This window comes from Trematomus bernacchii, unplaced genomic scaffold (genome assembly GCF_902827165.1).
Source record: "Trematomus bernacchii unplaced genomic scaffold, fTreBer1.1, whole genome shotgun sequence".
In the NCBI taxonomy this organism is placed as follows: domain Eukaryota; kingdom Metazoa; phylum Chordata; class Actinopteri; order Perciformes; family Nototheniidae; genus Trematomus; species Trematomus bernacchii.
Window position 1 is genome coordinate 3,633,016 of NW_022987771.1, and position 12,813 is coordinate 3,645,828.

The 12,813-nt window shown below is 42.4% G+C and overlaps 1 long non-coding RNA gene across 1 annotated transcript; it reads left to right on the forward strand.

The window, feature by feature from the left end:
* Window positions 1–1,201: 1,201 nt before the first annotated feature.
* On the forward strand, window positions 1,202–2,179 carry LOC117496930. Its single transcript, XR_004557330.1, has 3 exons — window positions 1,202–1,331; window positions 1,495–1,522; window positions 1,614–2,179. It is a non-coding gene; the product is annotated as an uncharacterized LOC117496930 (long non-coding RNA).
* The last annotated feature ends 10,634 nt before the right edge of the window (window positions 2,180–12,813 follow it).

Sequence of the window (12,813 nt, forward strand, 5' to 3'; positions counted from 1 at the left end):
TTTTACAGGATAAAGTTGACTTTCTGAAGAAGACACATGTTTTTGTTCCCATTCATTTCAATGTTGAATAACATCTGATTATAAACAGATTTGTATCCTCATCATGTTTTCTTTATTCAGACTGGTTAACTGCAGTTTGACAGAGATCAGCTGTTCTGCTCTGGCCTCAGCTCTGAAGTCCAACATCCATCTGAGAGATCTGGACCTGAGGGCCAACAATCTCAAGGGTTCAGGAGTGAAGCTGCTGAGAGATCTTGTGGAGAGTCCAGACTGCAGACTGGAGACTGTCAGGTCAGTAAGGGGTCTCTGCTGGTTCAGCAGTATTGTATGAACCACAGGGAGGTGTTTCTCTCACTGGGGAAACAGATCAGTGATGTTACCCACTGACTGCAGGCTCTTTCATTCTTCCATCAACTATAGAAGGCCAGCTGAACATGCAAAGCCACACTTTAGTAATCAACTCTCTAACAGACATATGGGGTTTTACAGAAGAGTGGGAAAGGTAGTCTGTTCTTATGGGATGTTTTTAGTTTCTAGCCCAGGGGTGTCCAAACTGCGGCCCGGAGCCAAATGCGGCCCTCGGAATCGGCCCTCAGCAAATTCTGAAAGTATAATGAAATACGGCCCACAAAGGAAACTTCTGCTTGTCTTATATTGTACTTCTTAAATATATATGTACACATATATTACACAGTAGTATTCATGTGTTAATAATCCCACCTTTAAAATAAATTCACTCAATTCAATTCAAAGCTGAAAACATTTCCTAACAAATCTAACTTGATAAGAAAAAAGCCCAATAACTTATTTTTATAACAAGCGTGAAATAAACCCTTCATATTTCCTGTAATTATAATCAATCTGAAGCTCCTGTTTAAAGGAATGAGCTGCTAACAGAATACAGTAAACCCTCTGGAGAGCTGAGAGCTGTTTTGTTTCTTAAAGCATCCTCAAGTAACAAGCATCCTTTACCTTCATTTGATTGAGTTTCCTGACTTATAACTGAACTTATGAGGCAACATACCTCTAGAGAGCGGCCCAGACCTTTATATATTTTTCTGTATGTGGCCCTCGGTGAAAAAAGTTTGGACCCCCCTGTTCTAGACCAATGACTGGTTACTTCCTGTCATGCAGCTGAGAGCTGTGGCAGGCAGTCGTAGTGTTTGCAGAGAAGATATGATGGGATGTAAAGCATGAGATCAGGACTCTGAAGCTGACTCAAAGAACTAACACTTATTTTAAACTGGATCTTAAACTGTTGGATTGTGTTCATCTCTACAGGATCGGATATGGACTAGGAGAGACGATCAGAGCCACGATCCAGAAGACCTGTGAGTACTGAAACCATATCCTCCATTCATCAAGATATGAAACTCTTTAATGGAGCGTGACCTCAGAGGAAAACAACACTCTTGTTTCTCCCTTCATCATTCTGGCTGTTTCTCTTTGTTTTATTATCATCATTATTCTCTCTCTCTCTCCTTCTCCTCTCAGGTGACAGGAAGTGAAGACACACAGAAAGGTGAGAGGTGTGAAGTTTACTTATTGAGGTTTCAACACGTTTTTCTGGTGTTCCAGACAAATCTGTAAGCTCAGGTTTTATTTGTTCTCAGTTTATTCATCACAGGGCGAGTTTGAGACGTACAGAGGAGCGTAGAGGCATTTTGGAAAATAAAGAAGAAGGCTGCAGCTGATGAGAGACTTCCTGTTGGCTCTCCTCAATATTAAATGAACAAAAACAATCAATTGTACTTAAAGCTTTTCTTAAGAAGAAAGATGTGTTGCACATATACCTGCTGCTACCTACCACCACCTCCCACCCATCCCGGCACCAAAGAGGAGACTCCATCGACCCCAGATACCCCAACTCACTCTTCTTCAGGTTAGCTTGGAGCCCCGCCTTTACCTGCCCCAACACCTCACTTTGAACGATGTAGCTATCCGGATATCTGCATACTGAGAGTGGGACGCAGGACCCGGTCAATGAGCTGCTGGAAGGGGGTCCACTGGACTGGAGGGGCGCTTGGATCTGGTGATGCCTGGCTCTTTCTGAAAGGGGAGGACACTTATCTGCCATAGTTTCTCCACCTGACGACCTTGACGGCATAAAGAACATCTGATTTAATGTGAGGTAGGGAAATAATCATTTGAGGATAAGTATGTGTATATAAATATGTAATTTACAACAGCTGTAAGATGCTTGATAAGCTTGAAATGCACCTTGAAAATGCTTGAAAAGTGCTTGAATTTGACTTTGGAAAAGGTGTAAGAACCCTGTATAACAGCTGAATGTGGCGATTACCATCTTGTTCAGCAAAACGCCACACAAATCGATTAAGATCCAAAGCTTTAGTGCATTTTGATTCAATGCTGAGTACAGACAAACTTGACAGTCTCTTCTCTGTCATTGTAGACAGAAAATATCTCATTCCTTCCGTTTACTTGGGTACGAATGCTTCTCGTTTTGCGCCGTCCTGTTCAAATGAAATCGCCGCCAATCACATTTCCACGCTCGCGCCATGGCCAGGGGAGGGGTTACAAGGCTCGCGTCTTGTGCTGCATTCACTTGCACTTGGACATTAGGGATTTTCATAATAATAATAATACATTTTATTTTTATAGCGCTTTTCTAAACCCAAAGACGCTTTACATTTGGGGAAGGGTAGACAAACAAGGACAGGCAATAAAACAACAACAAAACAAAAACAAAACAGAAAAACAAAAAAACAAAACAGAAAAGCAGTCAGGAGGAAGTTGGATGGACAGATGTGTTCATGACGACTTATATATTTACTTTTAATTCATTGACAGTGCGGTATAATGAGACAATAACAGGCTACAGATGCGGACACACACACACACACACACACACACACACACACACACACACACACACACACACACACACACACACCACACAACACACACACACACACACACACACCACACACACACACACCACACACACACACACACACACACATGTATATATATATATATATGTATATATATAGGTGTATATATATATATATATGTGTATATATATATATATATATATATGTGTGTATATATATATATATGTGTGTATATATATATATGTGTGTATATATATATATATATATATATGTGTATATATATATATATAATTGCAGAATCAAACAGAGCACTCTCATACAGTAATAACGTAACACTATCAGAGACTGGATATATCCCCCCCCCTCTCCCCTCTCTGGTCGCTACAATGAGGAAAATAAATTACGGGCCAAAAGTTTTATTTACAAGTATTAAAAGTAAGCAGAGGACACCAAACCAACTGAGACCTGTCTGTCCGCTGCATCTACGCACTGTACCACTGCTTGGCTGCAGCAAAAAACTCAAAACGAGATTTGCAAACTTAAACATAAAGACAGATAACAGGCTCATCACAGACAAACTGGATGTGGCCAAGTACTTGAACATTTTTTTCACAAACATAGCCACAACTCTTGTAAATAAATTATCCACCCACTCAGGGCTTTTTGGAGTAGATCACATCATGACCTACTACAAAAACCTAGGGGTACGCAAAGATGATTTCAGTCTAGCAAGGGTAACAACAGCAGAGGTACTCATTAAACTGACCGCCCTCAAACCTAACAAGGCCACTGGCCACGACAATATCCCCTCCAAATTCCTCAGAGACACAGCAACCGCCATCTCACCAGTCATAGCTCACATAATTAACCTCTCCATAAAACAGGGAAAAGTACCCAAAGACTTCAAAATTGCAAGAGTAACCCCCTTGCACAAAAAGGGCAGCAAATTGGACCCAGGCAACTACCGCCCTGTTTCTATACTTACCTCCATCTCGAAAGTCATGGAAAAAATAGTATATGAACAGGTCGAAAAGTACCTTGCGGAAAATAAACTAATCTATGAATTTCAATCTGGCTTTAGAACATCCCACTCCACTGACACATGCCTTCTTTATTTGAACGACCACATCAAACAAGAGGTGGACGAGGGTAAATACTGCGGCATGGTGATGCTGGACCTACAAAAGGCTTTCGACACTGTCAATCACCCCATTCTGATTGACAAGCTAAAAGCAATTGGTTTTGATAAACTATCGGTGAGCTGGATGCAATCCTACCTGGAGGGGAGAGAACAGATGGTGGAGGTAAACGGTACTCTTTCCCCCCCCCCTCCCAGTGAGCTGTGGTGTTCCACAAGGAAGCATATTAGGTCCGTTACTGTTCCTAATTTATGCAAATGACATGTCATCAGCATGTGACTGCAACTTGTTCCTGTTCGCCCTGCTGGTCTCTGACAGGAGCAGATTGCAGGTTGAAAAAACACTCAGCTCCGAGCTCGGCAGAATCTGCACCTGGCTCGCCGATAATAAATTATCATTACACCTGGGTAAAACAGAGTCCATTCTCTTCGGTTCGAAACATAATCTCAGCAAATCCGACGACTTCTCAGTTGCAGTGGGTGACATTATTGTCACTAGTAAGAAGGAAATTACATACCTAGGATCTATTCTTGAGGCAAACCTCTCCTGTGACAAAATGGCATCCAATGTAATAAAAAAGGTCAATCAAAGAACTAGATTCCTATACCGGATCTCCTCTATGGTAAACAAAAGCACCCTGAAAACTCTGGCAGGAGCACTCATTCAAGGGTACTATGACTATGCTTGCACGTCATGGTACCATAGCACCTCCAAGGCGCTAAAAAAAAAACTTCAAACATCGCAAAATAAACTGGTCAGACTACTGCTTGACCTTCCATCTAGAACCCACCTCACCTCTGCCCACTTTGACAACCTAGGATGGCTTAGAGTAGACGACAGAGTACAGCTACTTGCAATGGGCCTGGTCTACAAGATCCACTACACCTCTATGGTACCCATGTACATGTCAAAATTCTTCCCAAAGGTCAAGGAATACCATGATCATAACACCAGAGGGAGCTCCACAAATCATGTAAAACCCAGATTTGGCACAAAAAATGGGGAATACACGTTTCGCAATTATGCCACATCAAGGTGGAACGCTCTTCCCACAACTGTAAAGGAAAGTAAAAATATACTTACCTTCAAAACCTCTCTTAAAGAGCACCTTCGAGGGAGAGCATTGCAAAACTGGCCCCGGTAATGGTACAAATCTCAACCTGTCGTACAATGGACAGCTTCCCCCCCCCATCTATGTATATACTCGCATTTTAGACTCTGTTACTAACTGTATATCTGTAGACTTGGTATGTCTTAAATGTCCGGTTAGGATGTATTAGAACGAAATCTAAAATGAAAATTGTAAATAAGCCATCTGTATGTAAAAAAACAACTGTATGTAAATTGTAAATAAGCCATCTGTATGTCAAATGTCTTATATGTCTTAAATGATATGATGAATTGGAAATGGAGGACCCTGATGTAAACAAGACGAAAGTCTTTCTCTGGTCTGCATCCCCTTAACAATTGTATGTTTTGAGCTGTACTGTACTGTACCCAATATACAAGCTGTTAATAAACTTTTCAATCAATCAATCAACACACCTACACCACACACACGCACCTACAGCTCCTAAAGCATATCATCAGGCTACAGCCGTTGTGTATTTTATTATGTGAAGCACTAAATGGTTTTAGAAAAATATCGAGTCTTTGTTTGTAGATATCTACTAAACTAAAGCAAATAAAGAGAGTAGGCCTGTTATACTGAGTGATATATTATACACACTGCTCTGCTTTCTGCCCGGACCTCACAGCTGTTCTCTCTGTAAACATCGCGTCGCGATGAAAGCAGTTAATAAAATAATATCCAGGGGATGCATGCAGAGCTGTCATTGGCTGAGATAAGTCCGGCCGTGCGTCACGACTCTTTGAAACATCTCTGTTGCCGGAAATGCATCCACGAAGGAGCCGTGGAGGACCCATCAGTGTATCCTCGGTTATAGCTCCTCCAGATAGCCTCCTCGACGCTCGATGCTCGGTCCTCGATGTGCATTTAGAGAAATTAGATGTCCTTCAACATGGCGCGCTAAAATTCATTTCTGGGTCACTACCGGAGGACCGAGGAGTCGAGGAGGGGGATTTGATGAAATGAGAACGGCCCATAGACAGTCTGTGGTTTGTACATGTTTAACTTTTGTCCAGTTTCTGAACAGATATGAGGAGCTGTGAGCTCTGAGTGTGTGCTAACAGCTATATGTCTCAACACATCAGCCGTTAGCTGTTAGCACACACTCAGAGCTCACAGCTCCTCATATCTGTTCAGAAACGGGACAAAAGTTAAACAAGTACAAACCATAGACTGTATACGTCATGGCGAATACAGTCGCTGCTTTATTTATGTCTATATGACGTTGTTGTGAGTGTGGACGGAGCAGCTACAGCTTCCATTCAGAAAACACGCATTTTAAAAGCTTTTCGCCTGCCGTCTTGTCTGCAGACTTGTCAAAGCATTAATTCATGGTTTTTACTAACCGGTATCAGTATGTAGTTACTTCGGCATCACTTTGAAACGTGTATTACAATTAAATCACGGTCAATATGTTCATTTTGTTGTCGAGTTTCACCGCAGCTGTCAGTGTTTACTCCTGTCATTCAAACAAGACGTGCTGGAGAGGGGGCGGATCGATCAGGCTAAACTAACCTGTAGCTGCTCCGTCCACACTCAGAACAGCGTCATACAGACATAAATAAAGCAGCGACTGTATTCACCATGACATAGACAGTCTGTTGTTTGTACTTGTTTAACTTTTGTCCAGTTTCTGAACAGATATGAGGAGCTGTGAGCTCTGAGTGTGTGCTAACAGCTAACGGTTGATGTGTTGGGACATGTTGCGCTGTCGGGTGCTGACCAGGGGCCTCATTTATAAAGGGATATACGCTCAAAAAATGGCGTACGCCAGTTTCTACGCAATGTTTGCGATTTATAAAATACTAACTTGACGGGAAAATGTGCGGTCCTCCACGCAAACTCTAACCCATGCGTACGCACTAAGCACACAAACGGGAGAGACGAGAAACTGCGACACCGTTGGCAGAAGGAAGAACGGAGAGAAATATGTGGAAATAATACCATAAATCAAATGTTACCTCTCATTTATCATATATGAAGAATTCATTTTCAAACATTGATTAAAGCCAATCTTAAAATGATTAAACAAACGGCTGTTTGAGACTCCTCAGTGCACACAAAAACATAACTTTGAGAAATATGTTGTGTTAATGTTTTGAAATGTTTTCTCATAAATGATGCGGTAAGCAGGAGGACAGAATTACGTCTAAACTGACGTCGTTTTGCATTTCTATAGGTTGTAGATACGAGCATGGTTTTATATACTATCACGTTTAATCGTGTTTTATGCCGTTTGCCAAGACTTGATAAGTCGCTCGTAAAACACAGGAGGTATGGAAACTAAGAACACCATATGTGGTAAATTGTACAGCTAATATAACATAACACATTAGTTGTATTTCCTTTAACTGGTGGATTATGGATATATAGTTGCTGATCGAAAGCTGGAACACAAACCACCAAATACAACAAAAATAATTCAGATCCAGTCGTCATGACTCCACTCCGGAGGGATTCCCCGATCATTTCTTACAGTTTCTCATCAAGGGGGTGTCTCCTGTCCCCGGGACAAACACACTGCCTGAGGAAGGTTATGTGTATTTGTTTTGTCATTAACTTTTTTCGGACCACTTATTTATTTATTTTGGTGACGATCCGACCTCCATGCTGCTACTCTGGTTCAAACTGCATCCACCAAACAATATGATTTATCTCGACCTCCCCACAATAACCAAAATCTGACACGGTGTGAGATGTCTTTTTTAGCTGTTCTATCGTAATTTCCTGCGATCTTCTTCATGCAGTCAGTCAAAATGAATGAATGAATGGGCGTTTCTTTGACTATGTATAGGCAAATATGGGCGTTACGAGTCGATTGTGATTTATCAAGGGAAACAGGCGTACGGAGTGCCGTACGCACTTCCCTCGCCGGTACGCAATGTTTTGTGAATCGGAAAATGGCGGAAAATGTATGTACCTATTTTTGTGCTTTGTACTACGTAAGCAACCTTCCTACGTCAATCCTACGCAAGGCGTTATAAATGAGGCCCCAGAAGCGTCATTTCTTGACTGGCAGCAAAAACAACCAATCACAGCAGTGCTTCTCTGGCTGGCTCTGTCCAATCACAAACAAGAAGTGTTCTCCCTAAAGGAATACCCTTTCCGTCCAATGTGAAATGCTGTGGTGTTTTCTGAAATGCTGTTGTGTTTTGTGAAATGCTGCGGCGTTTTCTGAAATGCTGCGGCGTTTTGTGAAATGCTGTTGTGTTTTGTGAAATGCTGTTGTGTTTTCTGAAATGCTGCGGCGTTTTGTGAAATGCTGCAGCGTTTTGTGAAATGCTGTGGTGTCTTGCACTTCCGGGCCACCGTAATTATCATTATTATAAGCAAGACAATAGCCGCGTTCACACCAAGTACTTTCCTGTACTTAGTTCCGGCACTCAGAGCCCCGGCGCTTTTTACCCCAGGGCACTTAGTACAGATCGCGTTCACACCGGAGTACTTTTCCCTGAGGGATGATTACGCAAATGAGCCGCTGACGTCACTTCTTCTTCTTCTGCTTTGGCTTTACTGGCAGGCCACAAACCACTTCACGGCGAGTACAGTAGGTGGCGGTATGCACCTTAAAGTTGTTTGCAATCCGCTACAAAACAAGAGAAGAAGAAGAAAAACTTCCCGTGTATACTGCGACGCCCACCCACTCGCTGTACATTAGGCGTCTGTTGTTTACCTTCCGACCTCAGACATGATGGAGATGGAGTCGACTGAAGTTGTGCTGTTTGTGCTCATGTTATACAGCTTTGTAACTGAGTTAATGCAGCCTGAGCAACTTGCGTACAATAACAAAACAAGCCGTGCACGAGTGGTGGTGGAGAACGCTTTTGGCAGACTGAAGGGCAGGTGGCGGTGCGTGATGAAAAGAAACGACTGCAAGATGGACAAGATCAAAATCCAGGTGGCAGCATGTTATTACATAACCTTTGTGAAAGTAATGATGAGTACAGGGACGAATGGACTGCCTTACCGGCGACCCAGCTTGATGGGCCAGCCATTGCCGAGGCTGGGGGGGCAAGACACGCGCACAGCCCTTATGAGGCATCTGAACAGCGTGTAAATTGTACATTGTAAACATTTTGACAATAAAGCTGATCTTTTGTACAGTGCTTTTGTTTCTCTCTTTTATTTTCCAGTCAAGACAGGCAACATTACAATAGTGTACAGTGTGGCAATATAATAACAATAAACTGTGCCAGGTGTGTTGTATGCACAGTAAATAGGCTCAGCAGCAAACCCACCTTTATTATTTATTATATATCTTCCTGAGACCCACTGCATCCGTCTGCCATAAACACTATGGAAACCTACATCTTAGTTTCGGCCCATAGTGGACTCCATTTTGTGTTGTGTAAAATGGGGGGGGGGGAATTAAAGGTTTGCAAATCCCCATGTCCTCCTCAGAGGACAATCATAAAAACATTTAGTTTTAGGTCAAATAATAATTAAAATGATATAAATTATCATATTTGTGTATGTGCCCCTGCCATTCCTCCACAAGGTTGCAACATTGATGATAAATAAATGACAAATAAAGCTTTGCCAGTTTATAACCGATGAAACATGATCGTATCAGAATAATCACTTACATGTGATGTATAGGATGCTACACAGGTCACTAAAGATAAAGTGTCAGGAGAAATAAGCAAGATACAGGATCTGTTTAACAGTAAATAGAAGTTCAAATTTTTAATGTAAAATTTAAAATAGAAGTTGTACATGTAAATTAACATTATCAATATAAAATAAAGTGTCAGTTGTATCAAGACTATATAATAACAGTAATAACAATAATATAAAATGAACTGGTGAGCATCTTGTCCTCTGTTTCCTGGGCCTTGGTGAACAGCACCATCTGATCCCCGTGCATCGACTCTTTCACCACGGCACGCCGGTCCTCCAACGCCTGGACGGTGTCAAAGAAATTTGCATCCCGTGTCCGCTTTCCTAAGAGGGGAAAATAAGCAAGATACAAGATCTGTTTAGTCACCATGTAGTTTTACAACATACTAGTGTGTGTGTGTGTGTGTGTGTGTGTGTAGCTGCCGCTCAAAGTGCCCTTCTTTATTGTTTTGTATTTTTGAAGAGTGCTTCATGTATGCTTGAACTTTGTTTAATGTTGTTGAGGCAAGTTTTCTTACCGGAAGTCATGTGACCTCTAGCCCGGATGTTTACAATGTTTGTGAGAGAGTAAAAAGGCGCGAACATTTGTAAATGCCGGTCTAGGCGAATACGTTTTCACGCTGTTTCATAATTGTACCAAGAAGGAAATAAACATGATTGTGAACATCAGTTCGATGCGTAACGTTCTTTCAAGACAAAGTTACAGTGTGTGTACCTTTGCGTTTGGTTGCTGGTAAGGGGGACGACCAAGCGCTGTGATCTAGAATGCAAAGCTCGCTTGTTTCCAATCCCGAGAGTTGTCCATCCTCGCCTGAAACAGACGATTAGTGCCATGAGTTAGTGAAGCAAATTACAGAAACACTGCACAGTTATTCACAAGTCAAAACGTTTTCATAGCGGCCGAGAATATCTAGCTAGCTAGATGTAGCTAGCTCGGGGCCGGTGTTAGCCATTTCAGCCTAGCATGGCTAGCTTGATCTACTGAGCAAATAAAAGTACATCTGAGACCATTATTGTGCAGATTAAAACCCCAGTGCATGTAGTTGATTTTACCTTCGTCGTGGTCGTCATCGTTGGCCACTGAATCCGCCGTTTGTAGTCCTGCCTGAGTTTATTTATTTTTAGCCGGTATGCCGTGGGGCTGTGCACGATTCCCAGGTCGAGTGAAAGCTACTGAACTGGCTTCAGTAGCATTCCCTGGGTCGCGTCCTCGGCGTAGATCTCCAGAAGTGCCGACACCTCGTCATCACTCCACCGCTCCGATGATTTCTTGATGCTTGCCATAACTGCTTTCAAAAACAAACTACTCTCCGTCGGTGCGCTGGGTTTTTGTAGCGAGGAAAAACAATGGCGGCTCTACACAACATTTTCACAGTTGTACGGGGCGTGGTTTGCAATTCGCCCAGCCAATCAGCACTGGGGCACTTTTTTCCCACAGGAAAGTACAATCTCTCAGCGGGCACTAAAAATGGGGGTAAAAGTTCCCGAGATTAAGTACTCTTTTTGGTGTGAACTGGTACTAACGGAACTAAACGCGGAAAGTACAGTGAAAAGTACTCCGGTGTGAACGCGGCTAATAAGGCCCAGGCCCCACGGGAACGAAAGCAGGTTGTATCCGCATATTTCTCTTGCGTATAGCCCTTTTTGCTACACGACACCGTAACGGAACGGTAGAAACGGACCCTGCAAACGACAACGGGTCCAAAGGTGGATAGATCTGGGAACGGAGCGCTCTGGGGGGTCCAACGGGGCCGTGTGGTGGCCTATACGGTCATCCTTTTCTGATAATGACGATGCAATAGCCCCGCCTCTCCCCACCTCTGCTGCTCACCCCCGCAAAAGTACACTGCACACTGAATTCAGATTATTTATCTTTATCTCGATATGGACATAAACGCGAGTGAAGTCTAATCTGACAGGACGGAGACACGCAGCTCCTCCCGCTGTGATGCAGCGGGAGCAAAACACACACTTCAAGTCAGATCATCACCCTTAGCTATTTTAATTACCTCTCAAACTACCTAAACTAGTTATAAATATGTTTATTTGTACTGTCGGGTTTACTTACTGGATCAGCTGCTGCATGAGACAGACACTGACGCTGTCAGAAGAGAGGAAAAAGAGACAGGCAATTTTATTATTATATATCATTATATAGAGTCGTTATTCATTTGTTTTAAAGCTCAATAAATAACAAAGAAGACCTTTGACCGGCACTTTTATAATTTTGTCCGGAAGATTTAAACTTTAACACACGTTGACCGGCGAAAAACTCTGCCCGGTTCCCTCGGCCCCCACCAAGGAGAATAAACAGAAGTGCAGCCATGACAACCATTCTTCTTCGCTGCTTTTGTGGAGGAAGTTGCTGCTTTTGTGGAGGAAGTTACAGCGCCACGTACAGGCTCGGCATATGTGCTGCAGCTTTTCCAGCGGTTGGATCTAAACGGAGCTGTCTCGTGTGGCAAGACACTATCCGGTGTATATTGCGTGTGGACGGAAGCTTTTTGGCGATTGCGTTTGCGTTAATCCTATGTGTTTTGCCGTATGCGTTCCCGTGGGGCCGGGGCCTAAATGGCAAAGATATGTAGATACGTCCATAACAAATGTAACATGGGAAAAAATATGTTTCTAGAAGATATGTAGAAAATAAACGTAGTTGAGATACTGAAGAGAGTGGGTTAATGTGGCGTATCATATGCACGCAAAACTCGGCCTCAGATCTCAATGGGAATGGTTAGCGTATCATATGCACGCAAAATCGGACTTCTGCGTATCTATTGCACACATTTCCAATGTGTAAAGTCGTGTCATTTGTACGCAGACTGAAGAGAGTGGGTTGCTCAAAACAGTTTGATCACCATTTATGAAAACAAGTATTTCCGAGGCACACCTTCATATGATCATTATAGTTAGGCTATAAAACAATAAGAGAATACATGAAAAACAGGTATGAAATACTATATGACAGTAAAACAAGAATACAGTTTAAAAGGGGAGTGATTAGTTAAATATCCATAAAGAAAAATTACATCTGTTTACAGTTCTCTTTCATATGGGTGTTGAGAGATGT